This window comes from Oncorhynchus tshawytscha, linkage group LG12 (assembly GCF_018296145.1).
Source record: "Oncorhynchus tshawytscha isolate Ot180627B linkage group LG12, Otsh_v2.0, whole genome shotgun sequence".
Classification (NCBI taxonomy): Eukaryota; Metazoa; Chordata; class Actinopteri; order Salmoniformes; family Salmonidae; genus Oncorhynchus; species Oncorhynchus tshawytscha.
The window spans coordinates 53,522,524-53,546,626 of NC_056440.1; the positions used below are offsets into that span (position 1 = coordinate 53,522,524).

The window sequence follows — 24,103 nt, forward strand, 5'->3', positions numbered from 1 at the left end:
CTACAAGAGACAATTACATTCTGCCATAAAACATATTGTGTAATGTTAACCAAATATGATAAAGCAAAACTTAAGAGCAGCCAAAATCCTTTGTGTTGTTTAGAGCCAGTATTATTTTTTCCTAGTCACACTCATTTAGAATGCCTGAAGCTTTAACAGTACTTAAAGCTGTGTGTGTGTTTGTGTGAGAAAGAGAGATTGCGTGTCTGCTGTGAGCAAGTGTTAAACTTCAAGAACATTGATAAGAGAGAGTAGGCCGACTTGAACACTGGGAGCATAACTAGTTTACAGTTAGTTAATTTTGTGTTGTTTATGGCGAAAATACTATCAAAACAAAATGTTGTGTTCCCATCCCTTACAATCAAAGCCTCTAACTGAATGCACTGCATTATAAATGAAAACATCTTTCTTTTGTGCCATATTTGAGCAAATTCGTTGTGATTAATTGCGATTAACTAATGCTATTAAACCCTTACACTCATGGGAATTGGCCTGTATGGATACGGCTAAATTTAAATGTTTCTTACAGGAGAAATATGGAAACCATATGCATAACCATGGTGGCAATTAAAAGGGAACAGTTTGGAGATTATGGAAAAATTATTAGACTAAAGATGAGGACAACAATTCACCTGACAAGACTGAATCCCAACATTACACTTTTTATTTTATGTGCACTTTACATTTACTGTACTTTTCTCAGCATTTGTTGAAAACAAAATCTGAAAATCCTCTGGATAAATTCAGTAACGTGACAAGAATATTTGTGAAAAATTTGGGGTAGGTGCAATTTAAGACAAAGAAAATGACAAGGGTTTGAGGGAGAGGTCTAACTGGTGTTTCCAAGTAGCCAAAGACCTCTCCAAAGTGTGCACAGTTCCTAAGTAATTTCAATTCACTTATGACTCAAAGATGAGTCTTCAACTATGAGGTGCTTTTAAAAAATAAAAAAAATAAAAGATCTCCTAGTTGTGCAGTTGAGGAACAACAGAACGCACCACTGTAGTTGTTAAGAACTCAGCCCTGCATCTACGCCTTTACAGAATTACTGTCAGGTGGGCATCATTTGAAAGCTTGTACAGTTGAAGTCGGAAGTTTATGTACACTTAGGTTGGAGTCATTAAACTCGTTTTTCAACCACTCGCCAAATTTCTTGTTAACAAACTATAGTTCTGGCAAGTCGGTTAGGACATCTACATTGTGCATGACACAAGTCATTTTTCCAACAATTGTTTACAGATAGATTATTTCACTGTATCACAATTCCAGTGGGTCAGAAGTTTGCATACACTGAGTTGACGGTGCTTTTAAACAGCTTGGAAAATTCCAGAAAATGATGTCATGGCTTTAGAAGCTTCTGATAGGCTAATTGACATCATTTGAGTCCTTTGGAGGTGTATCAGGATGTATTTTAAAGGCCTACCTTCAAACTCAGTGCCTATTTGCTTGACAATACGGAAAAATCATAAGTAATCAGCCAAGACCTCAGAAATAATGAGGAGGGGAAAAATTGAAGCAACATCTCAAGACATCAGTCAGGAAGTTAAATCTTGGTCGCAAATGAGTCTTCCAAATGGACAATGACCCCAAGCATACTTCCAAAGTTGTGGCAAAATGGCTTAAGGACAACAAAGTCAAGGTATTGGAGTGGCCATCACAAAGCTCTGACCGCAATCCTATAGAAAATTTGTGGGCTGAACTAAAAAAGTGTGTGCGAGCAAGGAGGCCTACAACCTGACTCAGTTACACCAGCTCTGTCAGGAGGAATGGGCCAAAATTCACCCAACTCATTGTGGGAAGCTTGTGGAAGGCTACCCGAAAACGTCTGACCCAAGTTAAACAATTTAAAGGCAATGCTGCCTAATTCTAATTGAGTGTATGTAAACTTCTGACCCACTGGGAATGTGATGAAGGAAATAAAAGCTGAAATAAATCATTCTCTCTACAATTATTCAGACATTTCACATTCTTAAAAAAAAGTGGTGATCCTAACTGACCTAAAACAGGGATTTTTTAAACTCTGATTAAATGTCAGGAATTGTGAAAAACTGAGTTTAAATGTATTTGGCTAAGGTGTTTTTAAACTTCCGACTTCAACTGTAATTTAATTGTTACTAGTTACTACTGCCAACATGTATAGCTAAATTATAAAATACGATATTACAGTGTTAGGCTTTCACAAAGCAATTCAGATACGCAGATCATAATTTGTGTGCATAGAATTGAGTCATGAGTGTATTCAGGCCAGTGGCGGTTGGTGCCGTTTAAAATGAGGGGGGATGATTATTTGTTTTATGAGCATGGCCTTATTTCTATTCCAGCATGTAGGATGACTGTCATTCATATTCAACTCACCCAGCTCAATGCAACATCGATAGGTGTAGACTACTACATGATACTCTAATTTTCCCTCTACTCATCATGAGGTTGCTACAACCTAGCCTATGAATTAAAGTTTATAACGTAGTTGCACAGTTCGAGAGAATTTTGAATAATCAAGGTGACAGACAGTGACACATTCAATACGGCCTTGCACACTCTTGCCTGCATTTAGCTGATTTTGGGTGTATTCTTTAGGCCAAAGGTTGTAAATGAGAGTTTCTATTAGACAAATTCAGTTATGTTATCTCCGTTTTGTTCTGTTTGCTTCCATTTAAGAAACGTTTTTCAACAGAATCGGCGGAATGAACACACCCCTGAACACACACAAACAGTTCACTTTCATAGCAGCCACATAAAAACAGAATGATCACTTTGCTCATTGTATATATATATTTCCTAAATACCATTATTATTCTGATCCTGTTTAGTGCATGGGCACTTCCGTCCCAATTTCTGCACTGGATTACAGACTATTCTCTAAAAGGTACTTTTTCCCTAATTTTATCAGTTACCAATTTTGGCCATTAAAGGCAAAGATCCAGGGCCTGTGGAAATCCTGTTGGAGATGGTGGTCCTTTCCCCTCCTTTGGGTCAAGAGTTAAGAGAGTAAGAGAGGAGATAAGTATTTTTCTAGTCCTGCTAGGTCACATGGTATCACACCTACAGTAAGGGTTGAGCTATTTTTATGACCCATTGCCTTGGAGAGAGAAAGTATTTTGTGGACGTATTTAAAATATCTTAAAACTTATTTTTAGCTTTGCTTTTCCTTAAGGGTGATTATTAGTTGTTCAGTTTTTGTCATTCTTTTGTATTTTTATCTTGGGTTTGTTGTGTAGTAAATATCTCAGCTTTTATTTTCATAGTTTTTTATTGGTCATTCCTGTGAAGCACATTGCGTTGCATTCCATGTCTGAAATGTGCTGTATAAATAAAGCTTGACTTAATAACCGAAAGTTGGTTAAGGTCAATTCAACTACCTCATCCACATATTGTCATTAATCTTCTTGCTCTTTTGCACCCCAGTATCTCTACTTGGACATCATCATATGCACATCTATCACTCCAGTGTTAATGCTAAATTGTAATTATTATGCATCTACGGCCTATTTACTGCCTTACCTCCCTAATCCTCTACATTTGCATACACTGTACATAGATTTTTCTGTTGTGTTATAGACTGTACGTTTGTTTATGTGCAACTCTGTGTTGTTGTTTTTGTCTCACTGCTTTGCTTTATCTTGGCCACGTCGCAGTTGTAAATGAGAACTTGTTCTCAACTGGCCTACCTGGTTAAATGAAGGTGAAATAAATTAAACAAATACAAAAAAAAATCTGTTTGTGTCTGTGAATGTGGATGTGCACATGTTTGTGTTTTCAACTGTGTGTCTCTGTGTGAGTGTATGTGTGTATATGCCTATGCATGTGTGAGTGACTGACGGTCAGTCCGACTGGGCGACAGGATGACTGATTACTGCTGTCCTCTACTTGGGCAGGTGAAACTCCTATTACTGATAATGAGGCTAGAGAGGAGAGGCTGCCATTAATTTGTCTCCACAGATCTAATGCACACAGTCAGTGTGTTTGTATGTGCGCGCACCCACAATTGTTGAACTCTCCCCAAATAAACTCAGGTGCCCTCCAAAGTGGACATCGAGGCAAACTTTGCACACTTCAAGACAAATCCTTGTAAAATATGATTTAAAAAAAACACTATCAAATCTACAGACCACAACCATTAAGCCAAAGTCCTTCACGTCTTCTTTTTGCTTCATAAGTTATGAAAAGTGCCTTTTCCTCAGTTCAATTACAGTTGTAGTCGGAAGTTTAAATACACCTTAGCCAAATACATTTAAACTCAGTTTTTCACTATTCCTGACATTTAATCCTAGCAAAAATACCCTGTGTCTTAGGTCAGTTAGGATCACCACTTTATTATAAGAATGTGAAATGTCAGAATAATAGAAGAGAGAATGATTTATTTCAGCTTTAATTTCTTTCATCACATTCCCAGTGGTTCAGAAGTTTACATACACTCAATGAGTATTTGGTAGCATTGCCTTAAAACTTGGGTCAAACGTTTTGAGTGGCCTTCAACAAGCTTCCTAAAATAAGTTGGGTGAATTTTGGCCTATTAACTGAGTCATGATGCCATCTATTTTGTGAAGTGCACCAGTCCCTCCTGCAGCAAAGCACCCACACAACATGATGCTGCCATAACCGTGCTTCACGGATGGGATGGTGTTCTTCGGCTTGCAAGCACACCCCATTTCTCCTCCAAACATAACAATGGTAATTACGGCCAAACAGTTCTATTTTTGTTTCATCAGACCAGAGGATATTTCTCCAAAAAGTACGATCTTTGTCCCCATGTGCAGTTGCAAACCGAAGTCTCGCTTTTTATTGGTGGTTTTGGAGCAGTGGCTTCTTCCTTGCTGAGTGGCCTTTCATGTTATGTCAATATAGGACTCGTTTTACTGTGGATATAGATACTTTTATACCTGTTTCCTCCAGCATCTTCACAAGGTCTTTTGCTGTTGTTCTGTGATTGATTGCACCAAAGTACATTCATCTCTTGGAGACAGAACGCATCTCCTTCCTGGGAAGTATGGCTGTGTGGTCCCATGGTGTTTATACTTGTGTACTATTGTTTGTACAGATGAACGTGGTACCTTCAGGCGTTTGGAAATTGCTCCCAAGGATGAATCAGACTTGTGGAGGTCTACCATTCTTTTCTGGGTCTTGGCTGATTTCTTTAGATTTTCCCATGATGTCAAGCAAAGAGGCACCGAGTTTGAAGGTAGGCCTTGAAATACATCCACAGGTACACCTCCAATTGACTCAAATGATGTCAATTAGCCTATCAGAAGCTTCTAAAGCCATGACATAATGTTTTTATTTTTTTATTTTACCTTTATTTAACCAGGCAAGTCAGTTAAGAACAAATTCTTATTTTCAATGATGGCCTAGGAACAGTGGGTTAACTGCCTGTTCAGGGGCAGAACGACAGATTTGTACCTTGTCAGCTCGGGGGTTCCGGTTGCTAGTCCAACGCTGTAACCACTAGGCTACCCTGCCTGTTCTGGAATTTTCCAAGCTTTTTAAAGACACAGTCAACTTAGTGTATGTAAACTTCTGACCCACTGAAATTGGGAAACAGTGAATTATTAGTGAAATAATCTGTCTGTAAACAATTGTTGGAAAAACGACTTGTGTCATGCACAAAGTAGATGTCCTAACCGAGCCAAAACTATAGTTTGTTAACAAGAAATTCCTGGAGTGGTTGAAAAACTAGTTTTAATGACTCCAACCTAAGTGTATTTAAACTTCCGACTTCAACTGTACCTACCGCCTTCCGGAGAAATTTTTTTTTTTCTGAAAGCCTTCTTTCCAAATCAAGCTCACCCTGCTTCATTCTCTATTCAAAGTTACAGTATTTGCTAATCACTTCCCAGTGACCTAGGCCAACCAATGGAATTAGGCTTTGCGATCACATTGAAGAGACCTCAATGTGGATTTCCATATTAATACTTCAGCCCGAAAGTTTCTCTCTAGTACCTTTTCACTACACCTAAAGTCTAAGGGTTCAAGGCTACAAAACTGATTCTAAAAGCCAACTTCACTCATGAGAGTCCCCCCTCCCCCTCTCATCATAAACAGTCACCTAGACCCATCAGACTTCATTGATCTCTGGGTGACAATCTTTATTTAGCTTCTCAGTAATTCAGCCTCTCCTCCCCCCAGTCAGAAGTCTCTTAACTCTGGCTTCATCCCAAATGGAACCTTATTCCCTACATAGTGCACTACTTCTGATCAAAGCCCAGTGGCCACTGGTCAAAATTTGTGCACTATATATGAAATAGTGTGCCATTTGGGACACAGTCTTTGTGAGAGACAGAAGAAAGAGTAGAACAGAGAAAGGAACGGATCAATGCTTTGAGTTATGAAACAACAGTGGCACAGCTAAAGGCCATCTCTCAAACAAAACCCTCGATAGGTAGACAGGCGACTTGTTTCACAAAATGAACCCCCCCTCCACCTCCACCTCACCCCCGTTAATCACCAGCCCGAATGATCCCCCTATTGTCTAGTCTGAAAGTGGGAGACTGCCAGAAGTTCAGACATTTTCTGATGGAACTTGTCGCTTCTCCCTCGGGGTAGAGAGTCCTTACTGGATGGATCACTTTACATCACCCAGTTAACTCGTGTGTGTGTGTATTACTAGTGTGTGTATTACCGAGTAGGCTTCACCAAGGGCCAATATTTTCAATCAAACACTACGAGTAGTAGCATATGACAAATTGTTCTAATAACACAAAGGATGCTTTCTTTGCCATTGTTATGATTATCTCAGAGATAAAAACATATTTCTCCATGGCGAGTCAAATATTTATAAAAAGTACTCCAAGTCAAACTGAATTAAAACTGTTATGTGCCTTTAATATTCTCTGATTACTTCAAGAGTAAAAAGAAGCAGCCATGTTCTCCAGAAGTGTCTAATTTTAGTGATGTCCCTCCTGTGTATCCCTACCATCCTTTTGGCTGGTTGGCAGAGGTATGACCCATATTCCCTGTCCCTTGTTGGAAGCATTAGGAGGCTCAGGGTACCTGGTTGGCACTGCTCTCCTCTGTCTACCCCTGTGCTCTTTGGGTGTGTGTGTGTGTGTGTGTACCCATGAGTGTGTGTTGGTCATCTCTCTGTGTGTGTGTGTGTGTGTGTGTGTGTGTCTCCTCTGTGTGCTGGACAGCGCTGGGGGGCATAGGGGGCCAGTTTAGTGATATATTACAACGTTCACAGCCTGACACCTTGGCATGGGGATCAGCATAGTCCTAGGTTCTGCCAAAATCACTCTAGTCTATGAGTAAAGCCACTACACAAAGTCATCAAAGTCAAGCCCCCCACCCAGGCTAATATGGCAAATTGATAAGTTAGTAATATTGATAGCCTATAGATGAATCAAAGTCATGATGGCAAGAACAACTTCCTGAGGTATTAAAATAAGTGATTTATATCACTCTGTTGGTAAATCCTTGCATCAGATCACATCTATAAAAGGATTGGTATTCTGGTTCAAATCCATTGATGACAACTTGAAGACCTTGTTGGGACTAAACGCTGTAAGACATAGGGCTACATCAGTCTCTTGCTGTCGGGACTCAGGCTTACTTCTACTTACCGCCAACAAGGTCGCAGACTCAATTAATTTACAACTCGGCGAGGGCTGTCATTTCTCCACTTTACACAGGCAGATCCTAGGGCAGTGTTTTGGGGCCCTGCACTCTTTGAGAAATGTCCAGTCGCTGCGGTGATGAGGAGTGACAGGAGGATTCTCAGACTTATTAGCGTTCTGCGAGCCGGTGTCATTAGAGATTCGCGTCACGCTGTGAATTACTATTTCCCCCTGTAACGGTGTGAGCGTCCGTGCGAACCGCAATGCTCTGTTCTGTGACCCCTCCCCGTGTGACCCCAAGGGTTCGGGGAAGGCTGGGGTGGGACGTGAGTGAGGACAGATACGGCCTGCTCATGAATTAAGGATGACTTCAGTGGTGTTCAACTTTCAACCCCTACGTCCGTATCGCCGGCGAGGATCTGGCTGACAAATGGGCATCAGTGCTCAGAGCGACTCCAAGTATCTCTGCTTCCCTGGTTAAGTATTCAGGAGGGGACATGGCCGGGGCTAATTCTGAACATGCCATGTTTAAAATAGTCACAGCTGCTGCTACTGATGGGGAGGTTTCTATAATGTATGTTGAGATATTGTTCCAATTTTACAGGGTTTGGGGAATTTCCATTTAAATTCAAGACGATTCAGGAAATATTTCGAAAAAGATACAGTATCTTTGGAATGTCCATCACATTTTTAAAAAACCACAACCTGTAATTATTCAAGTGATAACTGAACCTAAAATAAACAACTAAAATAATGAGTGCGAACAGTGAACTGACCATCCATTCTGAGATGATGATGTCCACCATCTCAAGGGGCAGTTTGACCTCCTCTATCCTGCCCTTTATCAGAGTGACCCTGTCCTACAGCTGGTTCGACCTAAGAGGAAATGAGACATTACAAGAAAAAACATGTTATCTTTCCTGTTCAAAACATTTTTATTGCAACAATGAAACAAGACACTATGCGATAGTCCAAAATTACAGCCAGAGTGTTTCATTTTCTTATCTTAATGTACTTTTTCATTTAATCCAAAATTAACAAATGAGATGTTAAATAACAAAGTGTTGAATGATGCTTTCAGCAAATAGGCCAAAACCATGGATCAGGCACAGAGTTCTACTCAACATCATTGGTACTTTTACACTTACATTCAACTCTAGAATAGAATAGTTGTAATCATGGTAACAAATCAATAGCTGTACTATGATCTCCTAACAACACACAGCTTTTGTGTAATATTCTAAGGTTAGGACTGCTATTCTTATTAAGTGGTCTATTATCTCTCACAAGTATAAAAAAAAAGTCCCCATAGTTGAGGCACAGCAAACAGTGAATTTGTTCCGACATATACCCAACCTACTACTCTAACATTGGTCAAAAGCCAAGCCATTTTGGGTAAGTAGGACATAATTGTTCCTCCCCTGTGGCCTTTTCACACAGAGGTTTGTGTGTTAACAAACACCCAACCTGACCTGTGTGTGTGTGTGTGTGTGTGTGCATCCAGAGCAAGTGTGTACAGAGGAGGTGTGTGTATACACAATACATTCGAGTCCGTACTGATGTGGTGACTACGAGAGTGCACCCTGTTTAAATGATCCTTCCTTTTCTGACCGGCAACCCAGGGTATCCATCTCTGTGCATATTCCATTATCATGACAGCTAATGTTACTGGGGACAGAATAATTACTCACGGCCCAAGAGTGCATTTCTGCAGCGCTGATCCTTATCTCCCGCTCGCTATCACATTCTCCCAGAATCACTCTCTAACGTTCTCGCTATCCCCCTTCTCTACCTCCCTTCCTTTTCTCCCTCCCTTCAGGAGTGGGAAACACTGTAATCTCATTATTGGGGTAATTTAGAGGACAATGCCAGGACACTGGGGGAGGGGAGTGGGGGTGTAAAGGGGCGTTGAGAGGTAGAAAGAGATAATGACCAAAAGAAAGAGAGCGAAAGAGAGTGTGTGTGTATGTGTTAGAGAAAGAGAGACGGACATAGACAGAGACAGAGACATTCTTCTGGTTGCTTGTGGTGTTAATCCTGTACCCCTTGTGGGTTAAATACACATGTCTCATCATCCTAAATCCATCAGTATCAGAGTAGCAGGATTATGCCACAACTCCCGTGGGGGTACAGGGCTCTACAGTGAGTCTATTTAACTCGCATAGACACCTTAATGCACCTGGATTTTTTGCACCTCGAAAAATGTTGGATTCTAGCTTTATTACCTCAATATTTGTAATTGTGCTTATAAATCTCTTTGTGTGCGCCTATATTTTTCAACTTTAGGTGCACACGTGCTCCTTATAAATAAAGCATAGTTTATTCCCCAATGTCCTACAGCCCAAAAAAATCTATATTATATACACTCAATGGTTAGTTTATTAGGTACACCACCCTGTTCACAAAAATGGTTCGGTCCTACAGACAGGCCACTGAGTGTATAGTTAAGGTATTTTAACATTTTATTGACAAATTTAGGATAGTAATGTAGATTGGGAGATCGATGAGAGGGATAAAGCAGAGAATGTGAGTTGAGGATTGGGGGGTGGAATTGCTGCCTCCAGGAACAAATGTGGTCTGGGGGTGGCAGTGCTACACTACAACTAGACCAGCCAATGACACAGTTCGATAGTATTTTGAGTGGAACATTCCTTTAAAAATCAATATGGTTCAGTCTTCAAATCTCCATCGGGGTGCTGTTCCTAAAGTATTCCTATCTGTGAGCATGGCTTCCAGTGCAGCTGGTTGAAGAATTAAACAACAGTATAGCTCTCAATGCAACACTTGACTAATCAGACAATTCAGTCAGATTATCTGTATAATAAAATGCCTTGTAATCCATCAATAATCTCCCATTTTTCAAAGGCAATGACTGTAATTTAACTCATCCTGTTTTCTAATTTAAACATATGAGCAAGTGAGAGCGAGATTCCTGTCTGGCGTACAGCAACCATTTTAATTAGAGCCCGAACAATATATTGGTTCACAGACATTAATCGGTCGATATAGGCTTTTTAAAGCTATATCGGTATCGGCCGAAATAGGGTGGAAAAGGGAATCTAATGCTTATCTGAACACTTATCTGAACCATAATCATGATGTGTCATTATTGTCACAATGTAAGAAATCAACATAGTTATTGGATATTTCCTCTTTTGGATGGCAATTTATGAGAATTCAGTGTAGAATAATTTAACTTTAAAATGTTTCATTATATATATATATATATATATATATATATATATATATATATATATATATATATATATATATATATATATATATTTGTAAGTTTTGCCCCCCAAAAAAAAAAAAAAAAAATCTGAATTGGACACAAAATAGCATATCTGTCGTAGGGCTGTGACAGTAATTGAATAACCATGTAACTGACGGTTATGGATAGAGACCGTCATGAAAATAAAATAACCAGCAAAACCGTTTAAATAGGCCTATATTCATGTTTGTATATATTTTTTTCTTTATTTTCATGTAGTTGAACTTTACCTAACAGCGGGAATGTTTACTAATGATTATAAGCAATTGTTTTGCTAACTATCTATTCAACTTTCTACATCTCCTCTTTCCAACTTTCTCGAGCAGCTAATTGCTAGATGCGCGGGGGTGTAGAGGGCTATAGGCTATGGCAGTTCAATAAAAATAAAAAATTGATGCGTGGCTCGTTTTGATTGCTTGCTGGTAAATAAATAAAAAGGTTGGATATGTCTGACTATTCATGAATTATTCAACAGCAGGCGACAAGGTTGTTCTGGCTCTGAAGCCTATAATGAATGCACTAATGTGTCAAATGGACAATGAGCCAATCCTCTCCAACCTGGCATGGTATAATTTGATACGGAATATTTTCTTATTATATAGACTAATCAACGCTGATCAGGACTGGTCCTGGGCGATATGCTGCCATTCACAAAAAAAAATGCCATCCTCCTATTCCCGCCAAGTAGAATAGTAGCCTATGAATACCCATTTGGTTGCCTACCATTTGTAAAACATGCATTTTTATGTTTATACCAGTCATTAGGTTACATTCATTTATGTTAATGCATGTGTTACAGTAATTTACCACTGTCATTTTCAGAGTAGAAACGTTGTTAGCAGAGTTCAAAACGTGCTACACTTGTGAGAAACAAGTTTTGATTTATTTCATATCATCATTTTTGCGCTCCATGTGAGCAATGAGAATGTGATACAACTGCATTGTTGAATTTCACTACACCCGCAATAACATCTGTTAAATACAGTGCATTCGGAAAGTATTCAGACCTGTTAACGTTTTCCACATTGTTACATTACAGCCCTGTTCAAAAATGTATCAAATACTATAAACAATACTCCATAACAGCAAAGCAAAAACAGTTTTTTAGACATTTTTAAACATCAAATTTACATAAGTATTCAGACCCTTTACTCAGTATTTTGTTGGAGCACCTTTGGCAGCGATTACAGCCTCAATTCTTCTTGGGTATGATGCTACAAGCTTGGCACACCTGTATTTGGTGAGTTTCTCTCATACTTCTCTGCAGATCCTCTCAAGCTCTGTCAGGATAGATGGAGAGCGTTGCTGCACAGCTATTTTCAGGTCTCTCAAGAAATGTTAGATCAGATTCTAGTCCAGGCTCTAGCTGGGCCACTCAAGGACATTGAAACTTGTCCCGAAGCCACTCCTCCGTTGTCTTGGCTGCGTGCTTAGGGTTGTTGTCCTGTTGGAAGGTGAACCTTCACCCCAGTCTGAGGTCCTGAGCGCTCTGAAACAGGTTAAAATCATGCTCCTCTTTCCCTCGATCCTGACTAGTCTCCCAGTCCCTGCCGCTGAAAAATATCCCCACAGCATGATGCTGCTTCACCATAGATATGGTACCAGGTTTTCTTCAGATGTGATGCTTGGCATTCAGGCCAGAGTTCAATCTTGGTTTCATCTGACCAGAGAATCTTGTTTCTCATGGTCTGAAAGTCTTTTAGGTGCTCTTTGGCAAACTCCAAGCAGGTTTGCGTCTGGCCACTCTAACATAAAGACCTGCCTGACTGGTGGAGTGCTGCAGAGACGGTTGTCCTTCTGGAAGGTTCTCCCATCTCCACAGAGGAACTCTGGAGTTCTGTCAGATTGACCATCAGGTTCTTGGTCACCTCCCTGACCAAGGCACTTCTCCCCTGATTAGTCAGTTTGGCTGGGTGGCCAGCTCTAGGAAGAGTCTTGGTGATTCCGAACTTCTTCCATTTAAGAATGATGGAGGGCACTGTGTTCTTGGGGACCTTCAATGCTGCAGAAATTTGTTGGTACCCTTCCCCAGATCTGTGCCTCGACACAATCCTGTCTCTGAGTTTTACAGACAATTCCTTCAACCTCATGGCTTGGTTTTTGTTCTGACATGCACTGTGAACGGTGGGAACTTAACAAGACAGGTAGATGTGTGCCTTTCCAAATCATGTCAAATCAATGGAATTTAGCACAGGTGGACAATTTGTACAAACATCTCAAGGATGATCAATGGAAACAGGATGCACCTGAGCTTAATTTCAAGTCTCATAGTAAAGGGTATGAAAATGTACGTAAATTTGTTTTTTCAGTTGTTTTTTATAAATTAGCAAACATTTCAAGCCTGTTTTCACATTGTCATTATGGGGTATTGTGTGTAGATTGATGAAGGGGGGGGGGATAATTTAATCCATTTCAGAATAAGGCTGTTACATAACAAAATGTGGAAAAGGGGAAGGGGTCTGAATACTTTCCGAATGCACTGTATGTGTAGGTGACCAATAACATTTGATTTGATTTGATTTATTTTCCTTCTCTGTCCTGTAAATTTTTCCTGAGCACACATGGAAGCACCTGGCCTGCTTCTTGCAAATGTCAAATGTAGGAAAGTTCTGTCCTTTTTTATTCACCTCACACAGTAAATCGACAGTCATTTAAATGTTGTTGTTTTTAAGTAGTTTTTTTAAACATCCCTTCAAAATATAATACTCCATACTTTCATTGTCAATTCATTATCTTATAGCCTACTTTCAGTAAAGCCTAAGGTAGGCCTTGGTTTTTAAAAAACTTTTTAAGGAAAGAATAAATATTTGCTTGTGTGGCAAAACCCATTGGACTTCATTTGAATGGTTTTGTGCGTAAAAATGGGATCTGCATTTAAAAAAAATACATGTGCAGAAAAGCCAACAGACAAGGTAAGCATATATCTTTATTTTCACTCCATTGTTGGGAGGCAGGTAGCCTAGTGGTTAGAGCGTTAAGCCAGTAACCGAAAGGTTCCCCGGGTGCCTGTAACGGTTTTCTTCTGTGGACGAAGGATCGGACCAAAGCACAGCGTGGTTAGAGTTCAACATGTTTAATAAAGACCATAAATGTGAACACTACAAAATACCAAAACAACAAATGTGCAAAACCGAAACAGTCCTATCTGGTGCATAGACACAAAGACAGAAGACAAGAAACAACCACCCACAAAACCCAACACAAAACAGGCTACCTAAATATGGTTCCCAATCAGAGACAATGACTAACACCTGCCTCTGATTGAGAACCATATCAGGCCAAACATAGAAATGGGAAAACTAGGCACACAACATAGAATTTCCCCTCCCATTAGGTCAAAGTTCACAGCAAATGCTCCATTACACTTTCTACTGAATGAGGACATCTAGTGGAAGGCGCAGGAAGTACTTCCAGGTCCATATCTTGCTGGGAAAGGAGGGAACGATGACGTCAAAGTTGCCAAACTTTCAGAATTTCATTTCTTGTTTGGAAGATTGCCTGCCCTGAGTTCTTTTATACTCACAGACATAATTCAAACAGTTTTAGAAACTTCAGAGTGTTTTCTATCTATTAGTAATATGCATATATATGCAAAATATGCATATATTAGCAATCTAGGACAGAGTTTGATGCAGTTCACTATGGGCACGCAATTCATCCAAAGTGAAAATACTGCCCCCTATCCTCAACAAGTTTTAAGGCAGCTCCCCGCACCTTTCAGATTCAGAGGCATTCAACTGACTAGGTATCCCCCTGTATCTATTTAACTAGGCAAGTCAGTTCAGAACAAATTCATACCTACAATGACGGCCTACCCCGGCCAAACCCTAACGACGCTGGGCCAATTGTGCGCCTCCCAAACACAGCCGGTTGTGATACAGCCTGGAATCGAACCCAAGTCTATAGTGATGCCTCTAGCACTGAGATGCAATGTCTTAGACCGTTGCACCACTCGGGAACCTAATGTTGTGTCCATTAATGTTGTGTCAATACAAAAACGCAACAGATCCTCTCCAGACTGGCATTTCTTCATTTGTTGATGAATATTTATTAGTAATAACCTGAATAAGAATAATAAGCTATGATAATAATGAAGTGTAATGGTTTGTTTCATGTAGGTTTTGTATTAAAAGCATATCCATGTAAACTTGTGTACAAACAGAATTGTGACCTCCCCTTTTTTGAACCCCCCTGAACAGCTATGTTGGTGACCGTGTACATTGCCCTGGCCAATTACCGTAACCTCAAATTCCAAGACCGTCACAGCCCTAGTCAGTCGTGCTCAAATTTTAATTACATATCTTTATATAGAGGGATGCAAACTGTTGAGGGCCTAAAAACGTGACACTTTTTTTTGCATCCCTGCTAGGGCGAAATGCAGGTTTTAACTAATTAAACAACAAAGAATGTGATCTACATGATCAGTCTCTGTGTGTAAAATAAAGTGTGAAACTAACTCAAAGCTAAAATATGTAAAGTAAGCAATCCAATGTTATTTGTTGCTTAGACTTTACTGCAAATGACACTCAAGTCTTGAGAAAAAAACAATACACTAATATTGCAGGTAGCCATGACAGCCTTTATTATGACCACACACACATCTAAATTTTGCACTTGGGAAAAAAACATCTTAATGTAGAAATAGAATGAAACAAACAGGCATTCTATTTTGCTCTATTATAGTGGCCACTATAGTAGTTATCGATCAAGTGCACAAGGCTACATGTGTGCAAAAATAACGGTCACCAAGTAAAAAAAATCGTTCATATAACACTCTCACGTGTTACTGTCAAGTTCAACACAACAAAAGCAATCTCTTTGGGCTACACATTATTACATTGTACACTTTCTGCCTGTGGACATCTGTTCTACAATGTGCCAGCAGATCATGCTACGCTTTGTTGGCATAATTTATCTCTTTCAGGCAGACAGTACACCTGGCATACCCCTTTTAATCCACTGACTGAAAAAGTGAGAAAGAGGCCAAGTGTGTGGTGTTCTTTTCACCTCTATGGTGGCATCCATCTTAAGCCAGGCCCAGCTCCAGCTATACTTCAACCCTGAATCCACTTGTTTAACAAGCAATGCCTCATTTTCACCTAATTCCCTCATTCTGAAAATTAACCACATACTCTAGAGGGACAATATCTGTTCACAGATAGTTTGTTAGCTAGTTAACTAGTTAACATTTCACACAGATTGCCAGGGTCCAATAAGCAACTAACACGTTGTAACTTGACGAAAGGCAAGGAGTCGTAAACCAGTTAATACTACAGCGAATTGGTTAGGTTACTAACGTTAGCTAGCTAACGTTACAACATCAAATGCGCGTTAGCTGTCTGACAAATGCAAACGTTAGCTGTCTGACTATTAGCCAGCTAATTTTCACACTATAAACTCAATTATTTGATCAGGTAAATGTTCTAATGCTGCTCAACATTTCTCTGGCTAGCTAACGGAGAATTCAACCCAGCTAGCAAGATACTTAATGCTAACAATACTTGTTCCACCACACTTTTCCCTCACCTCAAACTTTCCAAATGCCAGTTGTTTTTCGGTTATAGCTCATGAAGTATACTTCATCATCTTCTCACCCCCGTCTCCATGGTCAGGCGTCTCACCTACCTCTTCGTTATCATGCAAGCTCTGATGATGTAACTAGCAAATTGGTTGTCTTTTTTCTCTTCAGTCGCGTGCTGCATTCTGTTATATGAACGATTGGCTGAGCCTGGGATACAGCCAGTGTTGCTCCAAACGCGCATCACTCGTTCGCCTACAACCAGTAGTGACCTCCCCCCCGAAACTTTTCTCATCGGATCTACAAGAAGCATGTAGGTCACCTATTTTGGATTCAAAAAGGCGAATTTCGCCGAAAGGTGACAAGTTTGCATCCCTGTACATTAACTTCCACGGTGGGGTAGTGACAGATACTACACACAGGCACTGTGATTACACACACACGTCCACACACCAGCTGAGCGGTTCTGAGGAAAAGAGTGGGTCTTGGGAGAAGAGGAAGGGGTTTTGAGGTGTGTGTATGTGTGTGTGAGCGTGTGCATGTGTAGGTATAGGTGTGCATCTAGAGTACAATGTCATGTCCTCACCTTTGACCTGCCACGCTGGGAGGCCTAGTGTGACAGTGCCTGCATGCCAACACACACACACACACCGAATCAGTGGGCTGTAAAATTAAAAAGTCCCCTCTCCTGCAATCCCATTGTTTTGCTTATACGACACTTCTGTGCATAATGGTAATAATAACAGACAATAATGGCCCCTAACTCAAAGCTACATTCAGGCATATGCCGAATGAGGAGAGTGTTTGGTGGTCTAAGGGTGGTAAAATGAGTTTGGTTTGGAAGCACTGTCCTTTCATTGCTGGTGCTAGTGGAGAGCTGGTATAAAACGGGTGTAGGTGTTATAGAACACACAGCAGGTGAGAGTGTAGTAGCCCCTTACACTCGTACCTGTATACAGGTTGAAAATGGCAGATTTGGGCACTGATAAATGCCTTAATTGGAATGCAGTGGCTGTACAGTAACATGCTATAAATGAAGTCAGCGCTCTGGCTCTGTGCTTCACAGCGTTCTATGGGTTTTGACTAACAGATTGGAACTTGAGCACCTCGCACAATAAGAAGTTGCCCCATCCCTCCTGCCAATTAAGCAACTTTTGCTAATGTTTTGTCTGAGTAAGGGAAATTCTGTTCATTAAGAAAGAGGTTGCACTAGCAGTAGTTTAGGGAGCAGCTGTGGAAGAGCCGAGAGGCAGGGGAGAAGAGAGTCAGTCATGGTGTACTAAATTATGTGAGTTACGGGCCAGGCCAACTGACACCCGCTTTATTGAACTCAACCACCTGAAACAAATAAAAAGGTAGCTGGAGGTCACAGAGACCTCTACTGAGAGAGTCCATACTACACTGGGGAAGGGAGTGTGCTAGTCCACACGCTACTGGAGAGGGAAATGTGCTAGTCAACATACTACTAGGGAGGGAATATACACTGCTCAAAAAATAAAGGTAACACTAAAATAACACATCCTAGATCTGAATGAATGAAATATTCTTATTAAATACTTTTTTCTTTACATAGTTGAATGTGCTGGCAACAAAGTCACACAAAAATTATCAATAGAAATCAAATTTATCAACCCATGGAGGTCTGGATTTGGAGTCACACTCAAAATTAAAGTGGAAAACCACACTACAGGCTGTTCCAACTTTGATGTAATGTCCCTAAAACAAGTCAAAATGAGGCTCAGTAGTGTGTGTGGCCTCCACGTGCCTGTATGACCTCCCTACAAAGCCTGGGCATGCTCCTGATGAGGTGGCGGATGGTCTCCTGAGGTATCTCCTCCCAGACCTGGACTAAAGCATCCATCAACTCCTGGACAGTCTGTGGTGCAACGTGGCGTTGGTGGATGGAACGAGACATGATGTCCAAGATGTGCTCAATTGGATTCAGGTCTGGGGAACGTGCAGGCCAGTCCATAGCATCAATGCCTTCCTTCCACAATCCAGCCACATGAGGTCTAGCATTGTCTTGCATTAGGAGGAACCCAGGGCCAACCACACCAGCATATGGTCTCACAAGGGGTCTGAGGATCTCATCTCGGTACCTAATGGCAGTCAGGCTACCTCTGGTGAGCACATGGAGAGCTGTGCGGCCCCCCAAAGAAATTCCACCCCACACCATGAATGACCCACCGCCAAACCAGTCATGCTGGAGGATGTTGCAGGCAGCAGAACGTTCTCCACCACGTCACCAGACTCTGTCACGTCTGTCACGTGCTCAGTGTGAACCTGCTTTCATCTGTGAAGAGCACAGGGCATCAGTGGTGAATTTGCCAATCTTGGTGTTCTCTGGCAAATGCCAAACGTCCTGCAAGATGTTGGGCTGTAAGCTCAACACCCACCTGTGGACATCGGGCCCTCATACCACCCTCATGGAGTCTGTTTCTGACCGTTTGAGCAGACAAATGCACATTTGTGGCCTGCTGGAGGTCATTTTGCAGGGCTCTGGCAGTGCTCCTCCTTGCACAAAGGCGGAGGTAGTGGTCCTGCTGCTGGGTTGTTGCCCTCCTACGGTCTCCTCCACGTCTCCTGATGTACTGGCCTGTCTCCTGGTAGCGCCTACACAACAACAAGCCGACTAGGTAAATAGATAAAGTATTCTACTATGGGATGTCTGATTTTTCTATTCATTACTCGTTTTGTTTGCAGAGGAAAAGTACATGTGGACTGTTTTAGCACCTTCAAAGTGCGCCTCAGCAAAACATTTTTTTTCATGTTCCATATTTTTAGGGCATGGCAGCACCACAGTTAATGAATGCAGCAGAAACACTGACCCCAAGCAGTAATCAAAATCCACAAAGAAATGGTTAATTGACCACGAAATTAACAAGTCTCCAGACTTAAACCCAATTGAAAACCTGCGGTTTGGATTGAAGAGGGCAGTCCATAAGAGCAGATGAAGGATATCAAGAGATCTGGAAATATTCTGTATGGAGGAATGAGCTAAGATCCCTCCCAACGTGTTCTCCAGCTCTTAAAACATTTGAGAAAAAAACTGTGTCATTATCCTTGCAAGTGGATAACAGGGGTGCCAATAACTTTGACCCGTATTGTTTTTGTATTATGAAAGGTTGGGCTAATGCGGTAATTAACAGGGAGTTGTAAATGGTACGTTACCTAATTAACCCTCCTCAAGACTTTAAACCGCCCCACAAACCGCGGGCTCAGCTTCCGGCAGGGCAGGCGGAGGGGCAGGTTCCGGGTGGAGAGCCAGACCCAGTCGCCTGGTTAGAAAACAGGCGCCTCACTGCGGTGGCAGTCTGCCTGTTCCTTGTGCCGACGCACAACCTTGTGCCGACGCAAGTGTGCGCAGTGTTCCAGATCTCCTCAGTGCACCGAAACCACTCGTCCACCACAGGAGCCTCGGTCTGGCTCGGATGCCAGTGTGTGTTGGGGTTAGTGGAGGACTGTAGGAAGGAATTCTGTGCATATTCTGCCCAAGGTAGAAAATCCGCCCACTCCCCCGGCCGATCCTGACAGTAACACACGCAGGAACCTTCCCAACTCCTGTTTGACCCTCTCCACCTGCCCATTTACTTGAGGCCGATAGCCGGAGTTGAGACTGACCGTGACCCCCAGGCGTTCCATGAACGTCTTCCATACCCATGAGGTGAACTCAGGGCCACGATCGGACACAATATGCTCCGGGATCCCGTAGTGCCGGAAGATGTGCGTAAAAAGAGCCTCCGCGGTTTGCATGGCCGACGGAAGCCCAGGCAGAGGAAGGAAGCGACAAGCTTTGGAAAACCGGTCCACAACAACTAGAATGGTGGTGTTCCCCTGGGAGGGGGGAAGGTCATCGGCTCTGGCCACGGAGCAGGGGCAGCCATGGGCTCTGAATTCTGCGCAGGTCTTCTTCTGGACCGCAGGAGGTTGAATGAGTGATGGTACAGAGCAGCATAGGCAAGATACAGTAGATGGTATCGAGTACAGTATATACATATGAGATGAGTATGTAAACAAAGTGGCATAGTTAAAGTGGCTAGTGATACATGTATTACATAAGGATGCAGTCGATGATATAGAGTACAGTATATACGTATGCATATGAGATGAATAATGTAGGGTAAGTAACATTATATAAGGTAGCATTGTTTAAAGTGGCTAGTGATATATTTACATAATTTCCCATCAATTCCCATTATTAAAGTGGCTGGAGTTGAGTCAGTGTCAGTGTCAGTGTGTTGGCAGCAGCCACTCAATGTTAGTGGTGGCTGTTTAACAGTCTGATGGCCTTGAGATAGAAGCTGTTTTTCAGTCTCTCGGTCCCAGCTTTGATGCACCTGTACTGACCTCGCCTTCTGGATGATAGCGGGGTGAACAGGCAGTGGCTCGGGTGGTTGATGTCCTTGATGATCTTTATGGCCTTCCTGTAACATCGGGTGGTGTAGGTGTCCTGGAGGGCAGGTAGTTTGCCCCCGGTGATGCGTTGTGCAGACCTCACTACCCTCTGGAGAGCCTTACGGTCGTGGGCGGAGCAGTTGCCATACCAGACGGTGATACAGCCCGCCAGGATGCTCTCGATTGTGCATCTGTAGAAGTTTGTGAGTGCTTTTGGTGACAAGCCGAATTTCTTCAGCCTCCTGAGGTTGAAGAGGCGCCGCTGCGCCTTCTTCACGATGCTGTCTGTGTGAGTGGACCAATTCAGTTTGTCTGTGATGTGTATGCCGAGGAACTTAAAACTTGCTACCCTCTCCACTACTGTTCCATCGATGTGGATAGGGGGGTGTTCCCTCTGCTGTTTCCTGAAGTCCACAATCATCTCCTTAGTTTTGTTGACGTTGAGTGTGAGGTTATTTTCCTGACACCACACTCCGAGGGCCCTCACCTCCTCCCTGTAGGCCGTCTCGTCGTTGTTGGTAATCAAGCCTACCACTGTTGTGTCGTCTGCAAACTTGATGATTGAGTTGGAGGCGTGCGTGGCCACGCAGTCGTGGGTGAACAGGGAGTACAGGAGAGGGCTCAGAACGCACCCTTGTGGGGCCCCAGTGTTGAGGATCAGCGGGGTGGAGATGTTGTTGCCTACCCTCACCACCTGGGGGCGGCCCGTCAGGAAGTCCAGTACCCAGTTGCACAGGGCGGGGTCGAGACCCAGGGTCTCGAGCTTGATGACGAGCTTGGAGGGTACTATGGTGTTGAATGCCGAGCTGTAGTCGATGAACAGCATTCTCACATAGGTATTTCTCTTGTCCAGATGGATTAGGGCAGTGTGCAGTGTGGTTGAGATTGCATCGTCTGTGGACCTATTTGGGCGGTAAGCAAATTGGAGTGGGTCTAGGGTGTCAGGTAGGGTGGAGGTGATTATGGTCCTTGACTAGTCTCTCAAAGCACTTCATGATGACGGAAGTGAGTGCTACGGGGCGGTAGTCGTTTAGCTCAGTTACCTTAGCTTTCTTGGGAACAGGAACAATGGTGGCCCTCTTGAAGCATGTGGGAACAGCAGACTGGTATAGGGATTGATTGAATATGTCCGTAAACACACCGGCCAGCTGGTCTGCGTATGCTCTGAGGGCGCGGCTGGGGATGCCGTCTGGGCCTGCAGCCTTGCGAGGGTTAACACGTTTAAATGTCTTACTCACCTCGGCTGCAGTGAAGGAGAGTCCGCATGTTTTCATTGCAGGCCGTGTCAGTGGCACTGTATTGTCCTCAAAGCGGGCAAAAAGTTATTTAGTCTGCCTGGGAGCAAGACATCCTGGTCCGTGACTGGGCTGGATTTCTTCTTGTGGTCCGTGATTGACTGTAGACCCTGCCACATGCCTCTTGTGTCTGAGCCGTTGAATTGAGATTCTACTTTGTCTCTGTACTGACGCTTAGCTTGTTTGATAGCCTTGCGGAGGGAATAGCTGCACTGTTTGTGTTCGGTCATGTTACCAGTCACCTTGCCCTGATTAAAAGCAGTGGTTCACGCTTTCAGTTTCACGCGAATGCTGCCATCAATCCACGGTTTCTGGTTAGGGAATGTTTTAATCGTTGCTATGGGAACGACATCTTCACGTTCTAATGAACTCGCACACCGAATCAGCGTATTCGTCAATATTGTTATCTGACGCAATACGAAACATATCCCAGTCCACGTGATGGAAGCAGTCTTGGAGTGTGGAGTCAGCTTGGTCGGACCAGCGTTGGACAGACCTCAGCGTGGGAGCCTCTTGTTTTAGTTTCTGTCTGTAGGCAGGGATCAACAAAATGGAGTCGTGGTCAGCTTTTCCGAAAGGAGGGCGGGGCAGGGCCTTATATGCGTCGCGGAAGTTAGAGTAACAATGATCCAAGGTTTTTCCACCCCTGGTTGCGTAATCGATATGCTGATAAAATTTAGGGAGTCTTGTTTTCAGATTAGCCTTGTTAAAATCCCCAGCTACAATGAATGCAGCCTCCGGATAAATGGATTCCAGTTTGCAAAGAGTCAAATAAAGTTCGTTCAGAGCCATCGATGTGTCTGCTTGGGGGATATATACGGCTGTGATTATAATCGAAGAGAATTCTCTTGGTAGATAATGCGGTCTACATTTGATTGTGAGGAATTCTAAATCAGGTGAACAGAAGGATTTGAGTTCCTGTATGTTTCTTTCATCACACCATGTCTCGTTAGCCATAAGGCATACGCCCCCGCCCCTCTTCTTACCAGAAAGATGTTTGTTTCTGTCCGCACGATGCGTGGAGAAACCCGCTGGCTGCACCGCCTCCGATAGCGTCTCTCCAGTGAGCCATGTTTCCGTGAAGCAAAGAACGTTACAGTCTCTGATGTCCCTCTGGAATGCTACCCTTGCTCGGATTTCATCAACCTTGTTGTCAAGAGACTGGACATTGGCGAGAAGAATGCTAGGGAGTGGTGCACGATGTGCCCGTCTCCGGAGTCTGACCAGAAGACCACCTCGTTTCCCTCTTTTTCGGAGTCGTTTTTTTGGGTCGCCGCATAGGATCCATTCCGTTGTCCTGGTTGAAAGGCAGAACACAGGATCCGCGTTGCGAAAAACATATTCTTGGTCGTACTGATGGTGAGTTGACGCTGATCTTATATTCAGTAGTTCTTCTCGACTGTATGTAATGAAACCTAAGATGACCTGGGGTACTAATGTAAGAAATAACACGTAAAAAAACAAAACACTGCATAGTTTCCTAGGAACGCGAAGCGAGGCGGCCATCTCTGTCGGCGCCGGAAGTATCACTCGACCTCGAGGGTGGCAACCCTGTCTCTTCCGGAAACCCCTTGCATCTTGCTGGTGCGCCGCCGAAGTGCTCAAGGAGGGACAGGGGATTCCACGGACAGGCTCCGATGGAACGGAGGTAGGTCGTGGTGTGGAAGCTGGTACCGAGATCGATGCTGGAAACTAGGGGGACTGCACACTCCCCTCCAAGTGCAGGATGGTTGACAGCCTTGATCAGGGGCAGAACAACACCTTGTCAGCTCAGGGATTCAATCTCGCAACCTTACAGTTAATTAGTCCAACGCTCTAACCACCTGCCTCTCATTGCACTCCACAAGGAGCCTGCCTGTTACGAGAATGCAGTAAGCCAAGGTAAGTTGCTAGCTAGCATTAAACTTATCTTATAAAAAACAATCAATCAATCATAGTCACTAGTTATAACTACACATGGTTGATAATATTACTAGTTTATATAGTAATCGTTGGGCCACAGGTGTGAACGATTCAGTAGACTGCTGGAGTTACACATCTGGCTAAAAGACGAATGTAGCACTGCTGGAGA

General features: G+C 42.7%; 1 pseudogene; it reads right to left on the reverse strand.

The window, feature by feature from the left end:
- Positions 1-24,103, reverse strand: part of LOC112264165 — a 124,281-nt pseudogene that overhangs the window by 71,943 nt on the left and 28,235 nt on the right.